Source organism: Pelecanus crispus, chromosome 2 (genome assembly GCF_030463565.1).
Source record: "Pelecanus crispus isolate bPelCri1 chromosome 2, bPelCri1.pri, whole genome shotgun sequence".
In the NCBI taxonomy this organism is placed as follows: domain Eukaryota; kingdom Metazoa; phylum Chordata; class Aves; order Pelecaniformes; family Pelecanidae; genus Pelecanus; species Pelecanus crispus.
Window position 1 is genome coordinate 62,175,289 of NC_134644.1, and position 25,753 is coordinate 62,201,041.

General features: G+C 36.1%; 1 protein-coding gene and 1 non-coding gene across 2 annotated transcripts in view; one reads left to right on the forward strand and one right to left on the reverse strand.

Moving 5' to 3' along the window:
• The window catches only part of CNTNAP2 (contactin associated protein 2), a 1,215,771-nt gene that overhangs the window by 508,819 nt on the left and 681,199 nt on the right, over positions 1-25,753 (forward strand). The gene's annotated exons all lie outside the window — the stretch shown is intronic.
• Positions 5,828-5,956, reverse strand: LOC142593072 (U4 spliceosomal RNA). Its single transcript, XR_012830874.1, has one exon. It is a non-coding gene; the product is annotated as a U4 spliceosomal RNA (small nuclear RNA).

The following is a 25,753-nucleotide window of genomic DNA, read 5'->3' on the forward strand; positions in this document are numbered from 1 at the left end:
AAATCCTTAAAGAATAATTTAGTATATTTCCATGTTTGTACTTAGAAGTACAATCAGGAGGTAGTGGTTAATAAATTTGATGAGGGAATAAAAATCATGTGAAAATACTGGTACTTCAGGAGAATAGTATAAAGCCCTAGAAATACTGTTGCTATTTGACTGTTTTTTGAAGCACCATCTCTAAATCTCAACTGTGCTGTAAATGTTCAACAATAATGATTATGGGTTAGGTTCTTTCATGCTGTGAGATATCCCTCAGCTGTGACAGAATGTCCTGAAGATGGCATAATGCTATATTAGCTTGCTTTGTACCATTGTCGGACAATGACAGAGCATGCCTGGTTCAGCTGAGGCTGTCTGGATGATGGTACACAGCTATCTCATCTGGGGCAGATATTTGTCAGACATTCTAAGTAGGCTCAAACAAACACATATAAAGTTTTGTGGTTCTTTAAGCTAAATGTTTTTCTAATTTGGACTAAATAAGGAATCAGTGGGATATTCTGTAACAACTTGCTGATGGAGAAAGAAATTTTGCATGGTCTCTTATCACCAGTCACCATCCTGTGAGGCTGGACACTTCCATCACATATCTTAACAGTTTTCTCACCTCCAAAATACTTCTGAATTTTAGGGCATTGCTTACGTGAACCATGTTGCTCATAAATGCAATGTAGAAGTTCACCATCCAAAATCCACTGGTTCTGTTCACTAGAGGATGGCAATAAATCAAAAGTTGATTAACTCATTGATACTCGGTGTGGTTCAACTTCCCCTGCTTCAAGTTCTGCTGCAGCTTTTGTTGTGGTTGCACTTAGCTGTTGTCCCTGTACTTGTTTCTTGTTTTGGGAATGAGAAATGGTATTTGTATATGCCAGATGGTATACAAATAGTTCATGAGGCATGCTGGGATCATGAAAGTTGAAATAGTACATTCACATATAAAATTATCTTTGTATACATTTTTAATAAGGATAGTAAACAGGCATCTGGGGGGAGTAGATATGGCTCTTCTTATAATGGCTGTTCAAAATGATCAGATGGCACAAAGAGCTAAAGATGAACTTTTTTCCTTCAACATGGGGACTCTGGAATAGAATTAAATCAAACACTATCTTCTAGTTAAACTGTACACTTTTCATTAATAAGTTAACACTGGAGACATAGCCTCAATCTATAAAACATGACTGAGAAAATAGCAAAGAATAGAAAACAAACTGGCAGACAGTAGTCAGAAAAAAGTCAATCAGTTTGAAATAGACTGAGCAGTAGTTTGCAATATTAGACAGCCTGTGACCTTTTAATGTCTTTTGCTTGTCATGCCTTGAACACTTAAAATGAAATGCCATAATTTGTTATGACATACAGAATACTATACAGAAATTGATTAGTTTTTGGTGTTGGTGTTTTTTAATCTTTAAAATCAATGTGGAAATATCTTTTTCTCTAAGTTCAGAGTGCAACTTTCAGGTGTGCTTTTCTGAGTTATTAAGGACTCCTGCTAAATCACATGCCTATAAAAACTGGAGAAGATCAAAAGATTATAACCTAAGGAGAATTAGTTTTGATTGTTTGAATTTTTTTTTATCAATCCTCAAGGCAAGGATGGAGTAATGTCTTGCTCTTTTTTGTTACTCTAGTAAAAATTAATTAAAATTGAAGTTGAAATTTTAATGCCCAAGAAAGCAATTCTAAATTCTGATATATAATACTTTACACAAGAGTAAGTTTTGAGCAGTTTAATAGAATGGTTGCGGTGTCCCTTTATCATCAGTCAAAGGTATATAATGTATCAATAAAGCAGCTATCAGATTTCATGATTGAAGAACAATTACTGGGCATATATTCATTTGATTGATGACTTTCACAAAACATATTTTTGATATATAAAAGAGTGGAACTGAGAAAAGCATAAATCCATCCTTCAAAAATGTCTACAGTTGAGTAGGACTGTTTAGTAGTTTAATAAGGAGACATAACTGTTATATTTGAAGCTGCTTGCTTAATTCATTGACAATAAGCAAAAGGTTGTGTGGTAGTTCAGTTCTTCATAGTCAAGATTTTTCTTCAAAAATCCATCCTCCACAGTAACTATTTCAGAAGGCTCAGCTGGAAAATGAAAGCCAAATCAAGCGAGTATTACATTTTTTTAATTAGTCTTCCCAATTTGCCAGTGAAGGCAAATTTTACAGAGCATTTCAGGATGCCTTTTGCCTTTGCCTGAATTCTCCCTGATACTAAAATAGAAACAGGCTGATATTACTTGCGGTTGCTGGTCCCCTGCCTGTCATGCATCTATGAAGAAAAAAGAAAACATAATGGAAACTATCATCTGAACACGCTATTTGTCATACGGGCAGGATCCCTCCATCTTAGTAACTGTAAAAATATAAGTTTGAAATATGTGTTGGACTCTCTATTTCAGGAACACTAGAGAAAATCCGTGGAGTGGGTGACAAAACATGCACGTTGTTTGTGACATAGAGCTCTTAACCAAAGTTGATTAACCTTTATGCTTCCATGTTTGATGTTTCCATTTGAGCAAAAATGGAGAAACATAACTTCACTTTTAAAGTTATAGAAAATGCCATGAAATTTAAAGAAGTCAAAGTTAGAATCTGCTGTCAAGGACTGGAGCACTATTTTAAGATATACTTCCTTTTTGTCAAGCTTTCAATTCAGTATTCAGGCAACCATGAAATGTCCGTTCTTCAAAAACAAAATACCTAGGAGTTCTCCATTATTTTAATACTTATTTTTTTCTAAATACCAGACTTTTCTGGCATTTTTAATGATATTTGAGTACATGTATATAGATGGACAATTAGTGTGACTGCACACCATACAAAGGGACGTGGATGTAAGTAGGAAGTATGGCTTCCTATTACAGAAGTATCAAATCTTCCTTATGTCCAATGGGTTTTTTTAGCAAAGAGACTTGGACAGTGTTAGAGCAAAGAAGTAAGTATTATTCCTTAAACCTAATGTACTGAAACATGTTAAAATTACTTCATATCATACTGCCTGGAGCAGTTTTGAAACTTGTTCAAGTGTTAAAGCTCTCCTTGAAAAAAGCTTAAATAGCTAATGAGAAAAGTGTTTTCTTCTCCCTGGTAAAACTGCTGACTATTGCCCACTCACATACTGAAGTACCTTGTAATGCATAGTGTAGTGTGGAACAGGAAATACACCTGGGAAACTGAAAAAACAAGTGCTGGCTGCTCTTCTAGATTTGTATAGAATTTTTGTATAGAAAAACATGTCACTGTCAAGAAAATGTCGGCTGCACGTAGAGTAGAAATTGCATTTAAGAATATCTTCATCTTTTAAAAAAGTGGATCTATGAGAGGAAGGAAAATTTTGAATAGGAAAATAATATGAAAATCAAGAGCATAGGAGTGTAAAATTCTGCAACAACATTCTCTCTTTTAGTCTAAGGCATATAAACATTTAAAATAGCATGTGTGTATGAAAGACTTCCAAATGCCAACTTCAGAATTGTGTTCCAACTAAACAATAGAAGTGCCTTTCCTATTGCTCTTTCCTTTAATTGAAAATGTTAATTCTTACCCATGTCCGTACAGCTTCCATTCATATTCATTAAGGGATTTCCTTTTGCTGATACTTACTTATGCCCATTGGTATCACAGCAATTTGCTCATCCCCTGTATTTGTCCTTGCTTGACAGCTTTCTTGCCCACTGTTGGTGGCTTTTTCTTCCTCCTTACCTGCAGATACCATCCCAGTGACCACAACCTCATTGTTAATAATTCTCTGAGGCAGCTCCTTTTTACCTTCCTGTACCTTCAGCCATATGCTTTACCTTCAGCAGCATGCTCTCTTCAGTTCTGAATAATTGCACCCTCCTTTCCTCATTTCTCAAGAGTTTTCACTAATCTCTTTACCTGTTAGAGGTCCTTTCTCAGCTTCATGTTCTGTGTCAGGAGTGTGAAAAGAAGAGAATGATCCTCTGGGAACAGAGTACTTCTAGGCTGATCCTAGACGCTAGTGCTTAGTATACATACACATTTATATATATATGTGTGTGTGTGTATATATATATGATTTTCCATTTTGATTGCAGAAATCTGCTTCACTCATCTGATCTCTCTGACACACAAAGTGTTCACTCTAATTCGTCTGTGATATGCCTACTAAGACCACATTCCATACATGCTGATGAAGAAACACTGGATTGCACTTTGAATCCTCTTTCTGATTTCCCCTATTAGATTTAAACGTCTTGTTCTTTGTGGAGTTTTGCCTTTTCTTATTTATCCACCCTTCTGTTTTATTTCATGCTGCTCTCTGTGCTGCCTAGGATTTTTTTAGAGCAAGGGAAGTCCACCTAGTGTGGTCCTCTTATCTTGAGGCATCTTAAAATAACCAATAGTGAAAACATCCCTCCAGATTAGTATTTCTTTTGGATTTCCCTGTGTCTGCTTAGGGCAACAGCAGTGTTCATTCTTGGTCCAAACTGGCAAGTGGATTTGTTGTGAACAAAACCTTGTCTACAGGCAAATCTTAGTGAGGAAAAAAGGACGACGACTACTACTACTACTACTACTACTACTACTACTACTAAGTCATTGACACATATGTGGATATTTTGAATATGGGGAATTCTTAGGAAGGAGAGTGGGAAATCTGCACTGTTTTGATGTGCTTGCACAGGCTCCTGGACAGACCATAGGTGAAGTGCTTATCACTTAAAAGAACTGTGTTGTAGTTAAAATTGTTTTTAAGGGAATACATTTTTCTTGGATTTAGACAAGAAAAATTGTAAATATTTGTTTAACTTCATATTAGTCACAAGAAAAATACATAGTTTTGGCTTCTAGCATATCAGACATTTTTATCCTAGGAAAACAAATACCTTTTCAGGTGTCAAGTTCACACTGTTTTTCTCACTTTGTGAATAGAGACCACTTGTGGGAAACAGTTTCTAGTGCATCAAATGTTGAAAATTACTGGAGTAGGTGTTTGCACATGAATTAAACATCAAGCAACCTGGTGTTTGACAACTGTTCTGTTTAATTTTCTGTAACTATGATCGAAGCTACAGCTAGCAGTCTGACAGAAATATATTTCCTATTTTTTGAAGCATTCTGACACAACCCAGTCATAAAACTCATTGAATGTCTCCAAAGTGAGATTATAGAATATTTTAAAATTTATTTTTCAGTTAAAAAAAATCATATGAGCATAGGAAAGGGATATGCTAGAGACCTCAGGTGATAATATCCAGTTGTATGCTGTTGCTAGCAACTGTGCTGTACAAGTCCTTAAACAAACAAAGGCTCTGCCTCTCTGAGTTAGATTTCTTAGCCTTGCTAACTCTATTTGAGGTTTATGTCAGAATTTCACCCCTGCTGCTGGTCAGAAACCTTTTCCCAACTTCTATCCTAATTTTAGTAATGCATATTTTATGTCCATTGCAACTTCTACCACATTTTTCCTTTTGTCTCACTAGCATTTACTTTATTCGATGTTTTTATAAACAGTAGCATAAGGTTTTTTCTTTTCAATTTGCACATCTGTGCTTCTCTGGTAAGACAGACTTTCTGTTTCCCTGCTTGACCTGAGCGGTTTTTCTGTATACCATTTTCATGGTTTAGGGCTATAAAGATGAACTGCCTGTGCGATGAAGAGTGAAGTTTTCCAGTGTCTCATACACTGGCATTAATGTTTACTTATTTCTGTCAGAGGAAGAAAAAAATTTGAAACAGGTTGAAATATATCAAGATCAAGATCAAGCTTGCCTTTCCTATTGCAGTATAGCAGGTACTCAATAACACATACCTGTCCTGCATAGAGCAAGACAAGAACAATTTAAGCATGGCCATAATTAATGAGATGAAAGATCCATCTATTGTGTCTCCTGCATTGCTTCAACTAGCAATAATTGCGCCTCGGATTAACCTCATGGGCTACGATACTGCCACTGCAAAAAGCTTGTTCATAAGGAAATGCCTGGGGAAAAATAAAAATGGAGGAAATATATACAATGCTTCTACCTTCTAATTAGTTTCAGCTCAAAGACTTCTTGAGTCACATGTGGTATTGTGTATTTAGTAACCCTATGTGGATCCTTTCTTATGTGATTTCGCAGCTTCCATTCCTAATTCCACACAGGCCTTTAGGACTTACCACTTTTGTGGTAATAAGTTTTATAGGTCGCTGCCCCTTTGCTGAGTTTCATGTATTTTTAATTGTTTTGAACCTACCTTCCTCTGATGCCCAGTATGTCTTTACCCAGGAAGAGAGTGTGAAAAGTTGGTCCCTCTTACACTCTCTCCACATCCCTTGTGATTTTGTAGACCTTCTTCATATTCCAATGAAGTAATTTATTTTCCAAATTGAAGACTCACAGATTATTCAGTTGTTCCTCATAGTTTCATTCCTATTTCTTTTATATTCTTTTTCAGATGAGGGGACTAGAACTTCACATTATGTTCAGACTGTAGATGAACCATGGTTTACAGTGGCATAACTGTATTTTCTGTACTCTTGTACTAGCATTTAATGTACTTTTTAACTGCTACTGAGCACTGAGCTGACTGGTTCCTGGAACTACCTATTATAATCCTAAGGTCTCTCCTCTGAATAGTAATGGCTAGCTCAGAGCTCATCATTTCTATCTGAAATTAGGACAGTCTTTTCCCCATGTGGCACTTTACATTTATCTACACTTAATTTCAGTAATTCAGGCTCATAAGACATATTCTGCTACAGATCTTCACAGTGCTCTCTCACCCTTACCACTCTAAATAATTTAGTACCATCAGCAAATTTTCTTATCTCTCTGCTTACCCTCTTTCCTATATAGTTTATGAGTATGCTGAACACTACAGGTATCAGCACAACTCCACTGGAGATTTCCACTGTTAGAACTCAACATTTTCTACTGCTTATCTTTTAACCAGTTATTTTACCATTTAAGGACCTTCCTTCTTACACTATAACTGCTTAGTCACCTTAAAAGCCTTTTGGAATTTTTAATTGATTATGTTAACCAGATCACCTTTATCCATATGCATATATGCTCTTTCAATGAACGTCAGTGGGTTTGTAATGAAGGATTTTTTGGTAAAAGCCAAGCTGACTCTTCTCAAGCAGATCATAATTACTCAGGTGTCTGCAGTAATTCTATTCTTTATTCCAGTTTATAAGACTTTGCCTGACACAGATGACGAGTTTACTGGTCTGTAATTCCCTGGCTCTCTGGAGGAGGATTTTTAAAAATTGCCACCCTCCTATGGTTAGGCACCAAAGCAGTTTTATATGGGAAGTTACTCACCATTGTTAATAATTCAGCTATTTCATCCTTCAGTTGATTCAGAACCCATGGGTGAATACTGTCTGACCTTCGTGATCTGTTACTTTTCATTTTCTCTATTTGTTTCAAAACTGCGTCAAACTGAACCATTGACAAAATCCCTTAGAAAGAAGAGATGCACCAGGGAGATCACCCCAGTTTCATCCACAGAACACAAAGAACACATTTAACTTTCCTGCCATGGCTCTCTTTTTGTATTCTGTTTATATCTATTCATCTGCTGGTCTTACAAAGTGTCTGGCAGGCTGTGTTCTTCTGACATGTTTGAAGAAAGATTTATTACTCATTTTATTTTGGTATCTGATAATACAGTCCATGCAGCTCACTTGTTACCCACTTTTGCCGCAGATAATAGAAGAAATTGTCACTTGGTTCCTAAGTGAAGTCCTTTGACTTTGCATTACTTAGCTGTCTCTTAAGTTTTACCACATCGTTGCTCAAGTCTGATAATTTTTCCTTGATCTTGGTAGAGACTTCAAACTTCATGTCATCTATGCATTCATTAGCACATGCCTTACTTCCTCTGTCCAATTCATTAATGAAATAATACAAAACCCAAGAATGAGTCTTGAGAAACTCAACCAATACATTCTCTTCTCCTAGTTCCCTTGTCACTATCCACTTGGCTTCTTTCTGAATCTTGCACTATTTGCCGTCTTCACCATCTCAATTACTAATCTCCCATGAGTGTTTAGCAAACAGTACACTGAAATCTGCTTATATTTAATTTCTGTTATTAAAAAACCCAAACCAAACAACGCCAAAAAAATGTCTTGCAGAAGAGATATCAAATGGGTTGGCTTAACTCTGCCCTTCATGGATTTAATTGTTTCCCAGAGATTTATACATCTTTCTTTGTTCTTTGCTTCAAAATATATTTAGCGTTGAGTAAGTTTATGCTAAAATTCTGTGGTTTTCTGGATAGTTATTTTGCCTTTCTTAAACTTGGTAAAGATGTAGGCTGTTCGCAAATCCTTGTCTTTCCCCATGCCTTTGTTCCCCACTCCCTATTGTCCAAATTTGATAGATTCATAAATCCTGGCAAAAGGACGTACCGTTTCATGCATCATTTTCTTCAGTCTGTTTGGGTAGATGTTATCTTGTCTTCTTAGATAAGGCTGACATTGTGTCTTCAGGATTGTTTCTGATATAGTCATTTCCGTTCTGAACGATTCTTTCGTATTAGCTTTTTTGTTGATCATCCACTTGGTTCAGACTGTAAGAGCTTGTGCTTAGGGAGGATCTATGCAAAAATAGAGAACATCACATTGTGCATGTAGACCATGACACTTCCTCTGTACCTAAACTTTTCTGTGTTCCAATGAATTATGATCGGCCTTGGTGCTTAAGGAGAGGATAACTTGGCCTTTGTTGAGCCATAGGCAAGGAGTATAGGATTGTTCAGATTTCCACTAACAGAAGAACTTTTCATCAAGGTTGAGGCTGTATCTATTTAGGAAACTACTTGTAATGCATTTTAAAAAAACTGAAAAAAATGCATTTTTTTTCTTTTTAAAAAAAACCCTCAATCCCATGTAGTAATTATAGTAAAGAAAATTGTGCAAATACACTATTTCTTCACTATAGAAACTTAATAAAATTCTAGACAGTGCATACAAAGCATCATGGATAAGAAGCACTACTGTGTGTTCCAAGAGTATGTTATCCTATTGAGCAGGCAGTATTGAAATTGTCTGCTGTTTCTGAAACATGGAATCAACTTGTAATAAACTGGAGACTTATATCAGACCCAGCAACTACCCAATGCATCCACTAATTTCCTGATTTGTGCTGCTTCCAGGCCTTTGTCAGCAGAAGTTGGCAGAGATGTGGACATATTCACTGGCTCTATAATTTTAATTGACTTTTTTTTTTTGCTGTTCTTTCCTCTTCGCTTCCCCACTTTGGTTTTTTCACTGTTTTTTAGCACTTGAGAGCTCAATACTATCATTACAGTACTTAGTGTTTGACTCTTTCCACAAAACTTCGTTCATTTATGACTTTTATGGTCTTTAAAAATGCATCAGTATGCTTACAGTCTGAGAAGACGTGTTTATTTTAAATTCAGAATTTAGGTAGAAATATAAATCGTGTATAACTTGTAGATGTCTGAATTGATGAACTTTCCCCTCAATAGAAATGCAGCATCTCACTTCGGCCTAGAACAGGTCAGGTCACTCACTTAGATATTTCAAACATGTCAAGATGTCGCTGTCAAAGGCAAGTGCATAGTTACAGCTCCACACAGCAATTTTCCAGCATAGCCCTAAGGGTTTAATGCTACTTTCAGGAATACAGCGTTGCATAGCTGTGATTAGAGCCAACTTCTTATATATTCTCATCATTTACTGCTATAGCTCTTTTTCCCTTAACACAAAAAATATGTGAGAAGTCAGCCCTCAGCATTCTCATTTACAGATGATGTGGAAAGAAAGCAGAGCTGAGTTACTGATTGACCTGTTGGAGCAAAAGATAAGGTACTCAGTATTCGTGTTGAGAAAATTTCTAAAATCCTTCCTCTTAGGAGCACCTCTCACGAGTGAGCAAACCACCTTCTTAAACACAGGCAGTGACTTAGATGTATAGGTATTCTGCTGAGATACACTGGGGTTATTTGGAAGTAGAGCCAAAGAACCAAAGCTATAGTTGTGAAATATAAATGAGCATTCAGAAACTTTTCATATATATTCTTTAGTACTGGCCATTTATATGCTACCTTACACTGACACCTAACGTAGGTAGGTATATTTTGATTTAATAACCATCTTTTATCCTGTATGAAAAGATAATGTAAAGATGCCCTGTGTTTTAAAAATAGGTTTTGTTAGCTATGGATTAAATGAGGGACAATAAGAGCATGGTATGTGGTGGTTCTGGATTTCAGAAACATAGTGCTTGAGTAACAGTCTTTTTAAAAAAAAAAAAAAAAACACGCCATCACATTCTGTGTTATTTGCATTCATTTCTGGCATGTAATTTTCCCATTCTTCTGTTTATGGTACCACTCCATAGATCCAGGTTAACACTTTAGAATGATGGTCTTTGTGCTAGGTTTTGGAATCATGGATGGTGTGCAAAGTGTTTTGAGCCACATTATTTGACTCAATTATTAAGTCTAAACATGGTGATTAATTTGTCAACCCAGACAAAATGGGCCCCAGCGTATGTAATGTAATGTAATGTGATAGGATTTTTGTATTTTTGTTCCCAAGCATTAGTTATCTGCCATCGCTGAACCCAAAGGCCAAAATACTAATCAGTATAACTGAAGAAGTTTATATGAATTTGTATATGAACCTTCTACTCTATATGTTCCTATGGCCCAGAATACCCAGTTTCTAATGTACAAGTAACTGTTACCAGAACCCTTGGGTAGACCTTTATCTGAACTTATTCTCTGAGCTACGTTTATAGTGCTATAAGGTAAATAGATAGCCCTAGGGCAGGATTAATCTCATACATGGACAGATGTGGTCTAGACATCTAGAGTGCAATTGCATTTCCTGAATTTAGGTACCCAGCACCAGCTGAGAGACCTCAGGCATGCTGCCTGGCAACCAGCTGTTGGCTCATCTCAGACCTCCTGCACATTGTGTCACATCTCCTGTGTTGATGGGGATGTCTTGGTTATTCTAGCATGTCTGTCACCAGGCACTTTGATTTAGCACCTAACTTAAGTTCTTGACGTTGAACCCTTTTACCCCAACTCAGAAAAGTATCTCATTTCAAGATGGCACTTACATTTTAGCTATTTAACCTAGTTCTACTTAAGTGTGTGCACGATGTTAAATATGTGATTAAGATGTGCTTAATGTCCTGTAGCGAATTCATATTTCTGTGTCTTGTTTCTTCTGTGTTTAAGATTAAACCTGTAATGGTAGACGTAGGGGGAGCGTCCCCTCCCTTGCAACAATACGATGCAGTGAGGCGAACTTACCACAACGGTGCTTTAGCATTGCAAGCTGCAGCATCCCACCTTCAGGGAGCGCCTTCTGCTGCCTCCTGTTACTCAGACCAGACCTGTGAGGGAGGGATATACCACACTTTCTGCGCTGCAGACCCAGGCATGATGGATTAGCCTGGTCACTGTAGATAGGAAGACAAGTAGGGCTGACTGTCTAGCTGCAGCCCAGGGGGAGATTTTAGCTCTTCTGTGAGATGCTGTCTACTCCACCTTCCCAACACTTAGCGCTATTTGCCTTTCCAGTGTGGCACAAAACACAAATCACGCCAGGACTGTGGCAAGCCACTGGGAGAAAGAGGCTGTTGGGGTACTTACCTGCCTTCAACCCTTTCTCTGGCTTTTACAGTAGCAATCGATTTCCTATGTGTTGTATGACGGTGAGCAAAAGTAAGGTTTCCTCAAGTGCTGTAATTCCAATAAGGACATCGGTACTTGAGATTCACAATGTAAAGCTGTTATAAAGCCCAGAATAGTCATCTGCTGCTCGAGATAGCTTGCAAAAAATAAATTCAGTAGTGTCTATAAACATGTTCTTTAATTTTTCACTCTCAACATCTCTTAGGGATGGAGGATGTTCATCATTTTGCATACATCAATGCAAGTGCAATTCAACTTAGTACTGACATCTAGTCTAATTGGCTTTAAAATGGAATTTTGTTTTTTGAGTGCTAATTTTCAGGTAATGACTTTCTAATTGATTTCCTTTTTATGAAGGACCATTGATTCATTCCCTTCAATGAAACTCAGTTGGCTTCCCAAGAGAATTTATGAAAAGCTGCTGAAAACAAGGATGTATCACTGCTGCTTTCTTTCTACCTTGCTTTGCTCTCGGTTCTGTCTAAAGTGTATTCCTTTCATTCTTCCTTAACCAAGCTTAGACTGACAAGGCTAAACAATTGTATTGTGTATACATATGAGTATGAAATGGGTTCTTTGAAAAAAAGGCATCTTTATTCAAAGATGGATTGAACTTTTGTGACATTCTTCCTAAAAACTAGAAATTCACCATGGCCTATGATATATTAATGACAGCTATTTAATATTTGTACCAGGGTTATTCTGAGCAATCAGTTTGGACTGCACAGAGATTATGTGAACTTACATTATTTTACAAACAGAGGAATGACAATTTTTAAATGGAAGTATGATCTATTGTGTTATCATATTGCTTGTATCATTAATTCATACCTGAGTTTATATGAAGTACCATGGAGACTGCCTGAAAATTTTCTGTTATGGTACAATATAGCAATCCCAGCTAGATAGTAATGCATAATGTGAGAGAGAATTGGAAACCTTTCAGTGATCCTATTTAAGAAGGGGTTGAACCCTGATGTTTAAGACTGACACAGCGAGAGAATGAATACCCATGCTGTTATTTTAGTCTGATTTTACACATCCATCAGTGAGGGAGGGGGAAAAAAAAAACCAAACAAACAAAATCAGTGTCTTTAAAAGAAAGCCTGTACAAATTTTGCAAGCCAGATCATGTTGTCATTTTGCAAGATGTTCCAGACAAATTACTGTTTTTGCTTAATTATCTGTTTATTTTGATGTTATAGAAGTATAGTCAGTGTTTTCTCATCCTAGTTTGCCAGGTGCTTGCAAAGGAGAAGTTATCCATGATAGTGAACCATTCTTTTATACAGAACAAAAGTTGTAATGAGATCCAGTGACTGGAGGAACAAACCAAACAAAGCCCAAGGAGAAATAAAGCTTATTTTTAACACTGAATATAAGTAACCATTGGAAGAGCTTCCATAAGGGTGTGATAGATTTGATTTTCCGTCACTTTCAGTTTTGAAATCAAGACTGAATAACCTTATCAATGTTGCAGTACAGCCCAGACTGAGAACTCATTACTTGAACTAGTGCATGGGAGTCGGTACTCTGTGTCTACTGAACTCCAGACTCGATTATCATAATGCTCCCTTCTGGCCATGAAAGTCAATGAGTCTCTGTCATTTGATTTATTTCTTTTTTTTTTTAAGCAAGCAGGGATGTAAAAACAGTGCATGGATTGTTTTTGTTTTTAAAGGATCAACGCATAAATAATAGCTAATGTATTCTCAGCAAACACTTCTGAGAGTATTATCTCCTTTTTACAGATGGAATGAGTTTCAGAGACATTGGGCTGTTAGTCTAGGTTCACACATTAAGTAAGCAACAAAGCACAACTGCCAACAGTCATTCCTGACTGCAGTGCTTGTACTATTACAAGTATTTACAGAGCTTTATCAAACGGCTGTAAAGACATTTCCTGCAGGTGCCTCCTGCAATCCTATAGAGAAACAGAGTAACACGATAGCCTCTTCCCTCTGAAGAACTCCAAATGTGTTCTGAGCACTTGGAAGCATGTTTTCAAAATACTCTCAAGTGGTAACTAAATGAGTCTAGAAGGCAGGGAAAGTGAAAGATTGGGAAATCCTGGTTGCTTTGCCTTTGCACACCTCCTTCCTGAAAGTAACCACAAAGAGTATTTTGGTTTCTCTCATATTAATTGTAGAGAAAGGGCTATACCAGACTGATAAATAGCAACAAGATTATGGCGTCTTCACTACGAAATCCAGTGGTTGTAAGAACACCTGCCATTATTGGAAAACAGCAATGACAGTGTGACATAGCTTTGGAAAAAGAATATGCAAGAAGATTCACTGTGTATCTACCAGCCTTTTTCTGATCAATTTGGGCCTTCGCATAGGAACAGAACCACACTCCACTTTTTCTGTGCTGCTCCAAATCCTTGTCACAGGCAAGTAAATTATGTAGGACAAATATTGGGCCTCAGTAATAAAGATCTTCATGTGTCAGAATTTCCACCTTCTGCTTCTACATGCGTAGTAAAACACATGAGGCTATTAATGGCACAGGTGTTGCTCTATCGACTTCCAACTCTTCCTTTCATTCAGTGGCTGTAGAGGCCCTCAAGCCTGCTCAGTGATTGACTCAAGAGACTGTGGTGAGGTCACGCTAAACTCAAAATGTCACTGCCTCCTTGGTCAGGGAAGCATGTGTCCTGGCTGCCTCCTTGGTCAGGGAAGCATGCATCCTGGCTGCCAAAAATATATAAACCGGAAATACCTGAATCAGATAAAATAGCCCATGTTGCATGAGGAAAAAAAATTACTTGCACACAACTAATGATCAATTGACTCTAAATGTTCAATCCCCTAAGATTTATAACACAGCTTAAAATTAAATTTAGGAAGTTTGTGTTGCAAGCAAATTAGGCCATTAAATCACTTTACTCTTCAATTTATGAATTACAAGGAAAAGAAGAAGTGGACAGGTAATCAAAATTTTAAAATCCTTCCCTCTTCCAATTATTGTTTTCAAAGTAGATTCACATTTGCTGATTATTAAACAAGGTTTTTGATATATGAAGTCCTGTTTCAGACGCTAACAGCTATTTGAGGGCATTTGACCTGAAAGATGGCTATACAGTCACTTTCAGAATAGTACTTGATGTAAACCTGAATAAAACAACATTATAGGGAAATTACAGAGGCATATTATCTCTGTCAAAGGAAAAAAATACAACTCCTGAAAGAATATGGTTGGAAAAGAGGTAATGGGATGAAACGGGATTATTTACTTTAGAACAAAAATAACACCTTCAATAGTCTCCTTTGTTAAGACATTTAATGGTTTATTAAATCCCCAGGGTTTCCAATCAGAGATTACTTCTTGCTCTAAACTTCTGCTATGGATATCAGGCACTTTCTGCATGAAGGCTGAGTTGCCATTTCACATTGTCAGAATGGGCTTAAGCAGAGACACCAAGTATTCTGCAGTCCTTCCAAAATCTTTCTGCCGTTTTCAACTCAGCAGGAAAAAAATAAAAAGTAGAATAAGAAGTTAACTGAAAGAAATCCCTGAAGAAAGAGGTAACTTGCAACAATTCACATATTCCTTTGCGCATTCCTTTATAAAATATTCCTGTGGCTTTTTGGTATCATTTCAAAAGGCCAAGTAGTTAAAACTGTCCTTATTTCCCTAGAAAGGCAAGCAGCTTTTAGATGCAAGTCGAAGGACAGACAGGCATGTTTGAAGACTGTCACGTATTGTAATTCTGCTTTTGGGGATTTCTTAGCAATATTGCTTTGATCAGTTTGAAAGGATTATTCTGAAGAGTCCTGCTCCACGTATTCTTCCTGAGATAGGAATTTTGTATTTGCTTGCAATTTTTCTTATGATTCTTTGTGTTTGGAGCCCTTTTAGACTTGTAGTGAGTTTTAGAAAGGATCCACATTGATGTTTCCCATGTTTATATTTGGGTTATATTTGGTCCTGGGCCACAGAGCAAAAGGTTCTAAACCTGTGATCCTCCATCAAGAAGATCATGACTTAAGGTAGTGGTTTTCAGAGGATGGGTTCTGCCTAGGGCAAATAGGAGAAAAGAAAAGGAAAATGGCTAGAGATTTCCTGTATCCTAGTTATTGTTGGTAACTGGATCAGCCGTTGGAGATGTTGATTTTAGTGCATGCAAAGTATTTTAGGTAAGTTATTTTTATTTTCTTCCCTCTTGACATGTTCAGACAGTACTGCAGCTACAGCCAGAAACCAAGACATGTGTTAATGTTAGATGGCAATAGTAATAGTTTTCATTTTTTTTCCTCTAGGCATTCTCTGCTAAGTCTTGACTTAATACATATACATTTATTTTGTTCCTTTTATAAACCTGACAACTTGGAAGCAGACAAAAACAAAACAAAAAGATAGCAAATTATATTAGTTGCACACTTTTTGAGTTTCTGTAATTTTGTAATGTTTTAATATGTTTTAAGGACAGCTGAAGACATGTTTAAAGAAAGCTTATTATTTCATTGTTATCCAGTCTTACTTCCCATTATTGGGAAGCTCATTTGAGTTATGGAGAACTACAAATGCTGTTTGCAATTAACTATAATCCCAGCATTAAACAGATAGAGAAAGTATACTGGAAAAACACCTGATTTTTTAATTTTTGTCTTCAAAGTTTGCTTATTGTTATCTCAATATACAGTATTGACTTCAAACTTGAAGCAGTTAATACACAATAACCAGAATTTATTCCCCACAGCTTGATTTACAGTTGTATTCCTGTAACAAACTATTTCAGATGTGGCACGTGTTTCGGTTAAGGGTTGTTTCTTGCACGCTAGTAGTCTAGGCAGAATTGCAATGATTTGAAAAGTAGTCTTTGGACATTTCTGTCATTTCACATAAGAATGAAAACCACTCATAACTGAGAACTGTTTATCTTAGAAATTGACCATCCTGATTTCCTCATCACTCAAAAGGAAAGAATATGAAAAAAGCAAGTCTAGTAATTTTGATTTATAGTTATAAATTGAAGTCACAAATTAAGGTTTTCTATCATGGGCAGAGAATGTTGTTTATCTTAATATCTAACTAAATTAAGAGTTCAAAAGCTTTCTTTATTTCATTACTATGTCCCTACTGAATATAGAAGATTCTAACCAGTATTTTAAATAGGTTTTGCCTTTGTAGTTTTTCCTGCAGGGAGTTTCAGAGTCTTATAATCTGATGCACTAAGTGCAGGGGGTGTGGAATGACAGCATTGCTGAGTTTGTACCTGCCTCTCAGAAGTGCACTCGCTAGTAACAGCCTGAACTTCTTGGGTTGCAAAGTTTCATATAACTAACCCAGTAGAGCAGTGGAGTTGTGTAGAAGAGACACAAGAAGCTTTGAGACCAGACTGGTGTAAAAGGAATAAATACTATTCTAAAAATGACTTAAAAGCTATTTAAAAAACATGAAAATGTGTGAAAATTGCCACTAGAGTGGCACTAGTACTAGAGAGGAAAAGAAACCAAGGACCACAGTGGGTTCCTCTGTGCTTGCCCTTCTTCTCAAGGTGAAATCTCCTGTTCTTGTTGAGCTCTGTAGCCCAGCAGCCAGGGATCAGACGGCTGCTGCTGTTACTATTTCAGTAATGACTGCAATTGTGTTTAGTTAGTCTGGAAACACATTCTTCCTGTCTCTCTCTCATTCTACAGAAGATGTAGCAAAAGTAATTTTTGTCTATTAATGAATAAAACCTCACAACTCCCTGGGAGAAAAGCAATTTTTATTCTGTCTCCATCACCAATTCACAGTGGTTTTTGTATTCTTTTTCTTCTAACGTGAATCAGTCACTAGGCAACTTTGGAACTAAGTTGTTGATTATATTCTCCATTTTGTAGAATGCATTTATATTACAACCAGGAAAATTTATGTTTTACTCTGTAGCCAGTGAAGAGTGGCAAGCTTTTAATTTAGTTCCTATCTCCCACTTTGCTTCACTGACCACAAAAGGCTCAGATTTCTAATTTAGGCACCCATGTGACTACTTGACTAAGTGCTTAATAAGTATTATTTTATTTTTACAACCCCATAAAACAAATGAATTTTTACTCCCTATTTTATACATGGAACTGAGACAGTGAAAGATTAAGTCAAAACTACCTAATCATTTTGTGTGCTCAGGAAACCATACTAAGTTCCACTGAAGGTTTTTGCAACTTACTTGTCTAGCATCACATGGGAGCTCTGGGGCAGTCACAAAGAGAATCCAGCTCCTGTGCTGTAGGGCACACCCTATATGTTACCTTCATGGAAGACAGTCCTTTCCCATCTGGCAGTCCACAGGCTTGGACACTATGCAAGTTTCAGTTTCTCATGCAAATAAAGGAACTATCTTAAAGATATCAGCCTTATTCATTATGAACCCCCAAGTTATCCCTGGAGTGGGTCTACCCCGTGACCTGAAATGTCTAAGAGATAAAATATGTTTAGTTTATTTAAGACTAAGAACAAGTTAATTATTACTCCTCAATGTGTTAAGAAATTTTTACTAACGATGCAATCAGTTGATCTTGACAGCAAAGATGTAACATTATTCAATGGCAGGAAGGTTGTATTTTTACAAATTCAATCTAGGTGTAAATACTGGATCTTAAATCTTGGGAACAAATTGCCAAAGACAAGAATAGACTTTCATCAGCAAAAGTTTCCAAATCAAGCTCATCTGTTTTTCTTGTTGAATGTAGATATGGTTAAAAATGAAAAAACACCCCAAAACCTCAAAGTAGTGCAACCTCAATTGTTTAGGGTATCAACATGGTCACAATTATCTCTTTGGGTATATTGGGGAGTAAGTAGCAAGTCATTATGAAAATAAATGAATATCATAATGTTATTCAGGAATTCATTAAGACTCTGCAGGAAACCTTCTAACCTTTCAGTGTTGACTTTACTTAATATTTTTGGTGTATATTTTAGGTTTTAAAAAAATTTTAAATTTTCACCATTTTGTGTCATCTTGAACAAAACCTACATGGTTCAGCACAGGGGCTGAAATCTCCTGTTCATTACGCAGACCTTAAAACTATCTGCTAACTTTGTGAATATCAGTAGTAGAAGTTTTTCATGTTACGTTTGGTGTCCACACCAAAAGGGAATCAGATATTTGCTGGTGAGCTATTTGGCACATCTCTGGAATATTATATTCGATTTCAGGATGTGGAGAAGTGTGAGTCTGCTGTTGCCTTTGCTGTGATGCCATCTGTGATGTCCCATAAAGTAAAACTTAACAGTATCCATATGTTTGTGTTCTCTTGTTCTTGAGTCTAAAGGTTAGGGGAATAGGGGGATTAAGTGGATTTGCAGGGAAAACAATCAAACAAAAAACCCCAGTCTGTACACATGTGCACTCTCAGATGTCCTACCTCAAATATTTATGTAATATAAAGTCAACAAAGGATTGCTGTTCTGTCCTGGAAAGCAGTCAGTTTCCCTGGCAAAATGCGCAGATAACTCAGTAATGTTTCTGCACATGAAAAGGTACAAACAATTAGTATGTACAAGTATGAGAAAAGCAATTCATTCTTGGGTTTGGGGTGTATGAGCAGGGTGGAGAGGTAGTTCTTTATTTGTTTTGGATTTTGGCTTTAGGCTTCATTACTCAAAGAAAATTAAACAAAGATAATATCCTACAATAGTGCTGGAGGAGAAAAGAGCATTTCACTTGCATCCAGTTAATATTAATCATGTTCTGAAAACATTGGCCACGCTCATGTGGGGTGTTTTGGTTTTGGTTTGTTTGTTTGTATATGGGGCTTTGGTTTGTTGTTTTTTAAAGAAAAAATACAAGCATCAATACAACAAGTTAAAACTCAGTGAAAGATTTGAATATGAAACTCATATTTGTAATTTTTATTTCAAGTATCTGAAATTATATCCAAGGTATCATATCTTGCTTTATGATTCCTCCAATTCTCCAATTGTCTGTCTTCAGGTTTTAAGAACTTTTTCTAGCAATCAGTGTATGAAACTGAGATCTGTAGGAGTCATCTGTGAACAGAAGATGGAATTATCCCTTAAAGATTTCTTGAGACATAAAGATTTCTTGAGACTTCTGTTAAAATAGTAAAAAACTAAATGATCCTGTAAATGAGATTAAGTTCTTTTTAAGTGTAGCAATGGTCAAGCAGGTTAAACAATGTTAGTGTATTATGTTATAAAAATCAGTAATGTTATGTTGCTGAATCGTTTGGTTTTGCTGGGAGATGTGAAAGGGTAAAAGGCAACAAATACAGCTTTCAGCATTATTCTTCGGCTCTAGTGATAATTACATGATGTTATACATCTAATTACAATGCACATGTAGTTAGAATATGTTTCTGGCATACAAAGAGAGAACTTGGACCTGAAAGTAAACCCTCTGGGAATCAGTAAAGAATTGAAGGGAGTAATGTGATCAAAATTATGGTTCTGTTTAAAAACTGCTAGGAAATATTTTAAGCATAGAAAAGATATATATTCAGTTATGTCAAAAGCCAGTTACAAGATGGTAATAAGATGCATATTTCTTCTTGTTGACCACCTTACAAATACATAAAATATTTAGATTTCCTTCTCTTCATCAAAGTTTGACTGAAATTGAAAAAGTTAAGAGAGAAGGCTGAGAGACAGAAAGACACATGGCTGCACATACACATAGTCAGTACAAGACTGCGTAAGCATTCTGCTATTAGTAAACCAGTTTTAAGATGTAGAGCAAACATCTATTTCGTCCTGGAAATTAAGATACAAGAATGATATAAATGCAGCGATCATTGCTTGCATATTGGTTTTAAAGGGACTTGAACTGATAGAGTAAAGAGCAGAATTGTCTCAGTTTTCTTGACTTAATTAACTTACTGTTCTTGTTTCACTCTTCATTGGAGATCACATTGGAAATCACTCCAGTCCTTATATATTAATTTAAGACCTGCTTTAAAGTGGGTACTTGACCAAGTTCCATACTGTGAGTATGTGAGCAGTTTTTCAGAAAGTGGTGGTTCTACGCTCATAACATCAGTAACTTGCTTAACTGAGATGTGTGGCTGAGGGAAGGATGTGGGTAACTGTACTGAAATTGGGGGTCTACCAGTATCACTGGTAGTGCAATCAAGTTCATATGAGCACAGAGTACCATCAGCAGCATCATAATGTTTACTTTATCCACATGTTGTTAATCCTGAGCTCTTAGGAGCTCTGGTCATATTATAATTGTGAGTCTCAAAGATGAGATTCAGCACCTGTTGAAGGTATCATCTGGGGGTTTCATCATTTGGGATAAGGAAAATACCTGCTATAGCTTTGAATTGCTTACGGATACTGGTTTTCTATTTAGATACATTACTGTGTGAGATGATTATGAAGGATGCTGTAGAAATGTTGTTTTGCTGAGAACATGTTTGGTTTGGTTTGAAGGAAAGAGTAGAGTATGCAAGCTGTAGCGTTACCGATTGTGCTGTTCAATAGATAGTATGAAGAACTGGTTCTTTAAGCAAAAGACTACTACTTCATATCACCTATTCTTACTCCACACAGCACTAGGATATGAAAGTGCAGCAATGTGTCAAAACTGAGCTAAAATTGACCAAACACGGATTTGTTGCTTTCTGGCCCATTCCATTTTTTCTGTTTGTTTGCTATTTTTCTTTCCTTCTGCAACCAGTTTTCTTGCCAGCTTTTTTTTTTTTTCCTCTTTTTCCTCCCTTCCTCCTTGAAGATAATCACATAACATTTTCTTTTACCCAGTTCTTTTATTCTTACTGTTTCAGTTTACGTCATACATTTGGGCTGGATTTTCACAGGTATCCAGCAGAGAAATGTTTCAGCAGCAATGAGGTACTTAAAGCTCTCACTCGATTTTTGAATGAAGTTAAGGGTTGTTTTTTTTTTAAAATGTTCATGTGGTAAAACATGAACACTTTCTTAAAATATCTTGGTTTGTCTGAAATCTACTATGGATTTCAGTCAGCTTGTGCAGAACCAATACGTGATGTGAATTTTTCCAGGGCCCCTGGTTTTGGACTGCCCTGCTATGCCGAACACCCTTCCACAGCAGGGCTGGCCAAGAGCTCCTGGCACCCAGCCTGCCCTGCTCCTCTCCTCAATGGTGCAGAGTCTTAAGAACTCAAGGGAAGAACAAAGTTTTCCAGAGTTTCTTTGCTGTGCAGGCAGAGGTCTGACAGCCATAACCAAAGCTATCAGCTTCTCAAGTTTGTATTCTTTCTAGTTTTTGGAAAAGTATTTGGATTGGAATTTTTGAGATTTTCTATAAAATAAAAATTTTAGGGTTTAACCAGCTCCATGCTTAACTCACCTTGCAGTCCTCGAAGAAAACCCAGTTATGTTTCCCACAGACATCTTCTATCTGTTTGCGGATGTTTCCATATTTTATAATACCACACTTTTATTTCTCAATATAAGAGCCATTTATAGAGCTATAGTACCATGCAACATTGACTCTGTAGTGTTTTCACTATTGCTGTGTCAAAATAAAGCTAGAAGCCTAGACTTTTTTCATTAATTCAGACCCATAAATTATTCCCTCCTTTGTTTAAAATGCCAATGGCAAAATATAACTGTCAAGAAGTACAATAGCAAGTATATAATTAAGGTAATGAAAAAAATTACTAGTAATTAAAGAAAGTTATGGGAAAAAAAATTAGTTCTTCTTCCTTTTTTAACTGGAAAAGAAATGTCATCCTACTATTCCATGCATAGCCCTATTTTTACATGACCCTAGAAAGAGCCTACATTGAAGTAATTTTAATACTTGTCTCTGAATAAATCATTAATTTGGATGGAGAATTCTTCACCTGAATTAAGTGAAGAATTAATTTTCCCCTTAAGCAAGTTATGTTCTCTGGTATATATGTGATGATTTTTTTGGGTGAAGTGCAGATTTTTTTCTCTGCTCCACTAAGAGTTGAAAGATTGCAAATATATTTTTGTTCATTTGGTTGACTATCTGACCGACATTCTTTCATTCTTTTCCTCTTTGGTTAAAGTATGAAAACTTCCACCTTGGTTCACTTAATAATGTTTCTTTTCATTCAGTCTTGAGCCTCCTTACTTCAGAGATAATTTTTTTTTAATGCTGAGAATTTCTTTTTAATCCTTTATTGTAAAAGGTGATCAAAGCATTTTCCCAAAATGAGATTTTGTAATGTACTTGCTATATCCATAATGTTGAGTACTGAATGGTATTGCAAAACTGTCCTTTTAGAGGAAACGAAACCCATTTTTGTCAGTTTTACTTAAATACTATTAAGCTATATGTTACTTTACTACTATACTTTACTACAATACTACTATATAATTTAGCTTTAACATTTATAATTATTGATTAGGATATAATTGTTCTGTAAATACAGGAAACAAAATTGAGTCTGAATCTTAACTTTCCCTAACGTTTCTTCCAAATTTCACAAAAACTTACCTTCACCTCTCTCAGGTTCTTTGTTTATGTAAAGCAAATTATATTGAATGTCTCTGCTGTGTCTCTATGTACAGTAGTGTGGCCGAAGCATATTGATAAAGCCAAAGTGAATTTCAGAGATTGTACAGCTTTTTTTTTTTGCTGCTGCTGCTGCTGAAGAAACCTCCTGTGCCAAAAGTGTGTGTGGGGGTTGACTTAATTAGTTGGCCCATTAAAATGTATTATCTGTCCTATAAACCTGCCCTAGTATTTTTTGAAAATTACTTGGAGCTGAACAAATTTTACTCTTAAGGAAGCCAGCCACAAAACTCTTAGTGAGTACTTTTGAAAACTTCATTCAACGTATGTTCTAAAATAGTGTTTAGAAAGGATTTGGGGGCATATTTTCTTACCTTTCTTCATTCTTATTACTTTGCTGTCCTGTGGAGCACTGTCTTTGAGAAAAGTGGTTGTTGCTCACAACACTCCTGATTTTTTCATTGCAATGGGAACTGAAACATAATGCAGTTTACAGAAGTTGGTATCCAATACAAGAAGAGAAATGACTTGTAGAACAGAGGATTTTGGAGTTGGTCTGGTGAGACAGTGCTATCTGTTCTACAGACAAGTGAACCATTTTGGTCATTTTCATAGTTCGGGTTAAAGATAACCCATGTTACCCATGAAAAGCACACATCTGGCAATAATACTTAAGTGATTTCATGAGATTAATAATCTGAAAATCTTGTTTAATTTATACTAGTATTTCCACCCTTTTCTGAAAAATAGTTTTGTGAGGGGGTTTCTTATTGTACATTTCTACATATTTTTTTTTAGCCAGAGATTCACTCCCTGTTTAAAAAAATCTCCTATTAGAGATGTGGGTCCAAATTATACTTTTAAATCTTATTAAACTGTTTGTTAACCTTAGCAAACATGTGGCTTTGAAAATTTAATAAACTTAATTTTTAATGAGAACCTACCTTTCTGAGTCCACATATAATTCTCAGTCAGAAAAGGAGATTTTACAGCAATAGTACATAATTCACAAGCTCCTGTAAATTGATTTTTCAGCCTTGCAATGATGGATTTTAGCCTGATGTTTGCATTATCCACAGAGCGTGTATTACTGTACCACATTTATCTAAATGAAGGCTGTATTTAAAAGATATTTTTCTGCTGGAGACTAAAGGGAATGCATTTTAATAATTGGGGAAACTAATGACAGACTGCCCTATTCTCTATTGACAGTGTTTATGCGTTCATCAAGTGTTACTGGACCATATACCAATACAAACCCTCTAAATATCAAACACCTAGTTTTGGCCCTAAGTCTTTCTGACAAAGAACTGGTAAACAAGAAGTCAGGGCACAAAGTTTGGTGAGCTACAGAAAATCATGCTGATTTTGAGAATTGGTTTTCATCAATCGTTTAATCAAATTATATAGAAAATATCATGCCCTCCTGTATTCAGCTTCCTTTGCCCCTAATACTTCTAGCAAATTAAACAAATGAATGAACCCCAAAACAAAACAACTAGCAAAAACCTACATTAATAGAGTTTTGATAAGATTATGCCAAGCATCACAAGATTAAGATATGCCCGAACAGAAATTGCTCTTGAAATATGGAACATTACCTTGCGTGCTCACTAAAATATATTTTTTTAAAGGATCAAATTCTTTATTCTGTCCATGAAGTTCTGTAACTCCTAGAACAAGACTAAGAGAATAGGCAGCTGTTCAATAGGATTTCTTGTCCTCATTCAGTGTATGCTTTCCTTTGTTGTTTATTTTCTTCTAATCATCTCAGAAGACAGAACTGTTAATTCCTTATAAACACTTGCCACTCAAATATGTAAGTGCTTCGTAGACATTAATTAATGTATCTTACAAGCTCAACTATGAAGTGAGGAGTGCCATCATCATCATTTAGCACATTAATAGCTGCAGTACAGAAAAATTGAAATGAATGTAGCCGTTAATATATGTCATAATTTTTGGAGTCCACCAAGGAAGGGATCCTGTGGATCTTCCTTACATTTACCACCACTTTGATCTGCTGTGCACTGTAGAAAATAATTATTCATCTAAGATATCCTTTTGGTATCTGGGCATGTAATTAGGTATTGCTACTTCTGTATGCAAGGGGCTGACTTTAATTTTGTCTCTTTCTAAATTTTTGATGACTGTATTTTGCAGTAGTATTCCTTACAGCCCAGTTGATTCTTTCTTTGTTTTTCATTCCACTATGGGTATTTACTATAGGATTTTATATGGATTTATTCAGATGGCAACTGTGGAGATACTACTACTGAATATTTTTTTCTCTGTAGCAAAAATATCTTTTTTTATGAGGATGCACAAAAATTTCTTATTTTCCTAGGCTCTCTAGTAATGGGTCACCTTTTCTCTGTTCATTTATGACTACTCTGTTCGCTGTTACAAGACACTTAATTCTATTGAAAATTACCTATGAAGAGGTGTGAAAGTTCCTCTGAAAATGTTGAGAATGACTGAATTAGTCTTTAACATCTGCCATCAGTGAATGAATGGATTGTCCATAAACTGACAAGGCAAAAAAAATAGTCTGTTATAACTAATAGATATTCTTTACTTTTAAGCTTGCTGCTATGAAATACTTTACCAAAGGTAGAAAACTACAAACCAAGTGCTAAATATTTACTTCATTGATTTTCCAAAGTCCCTT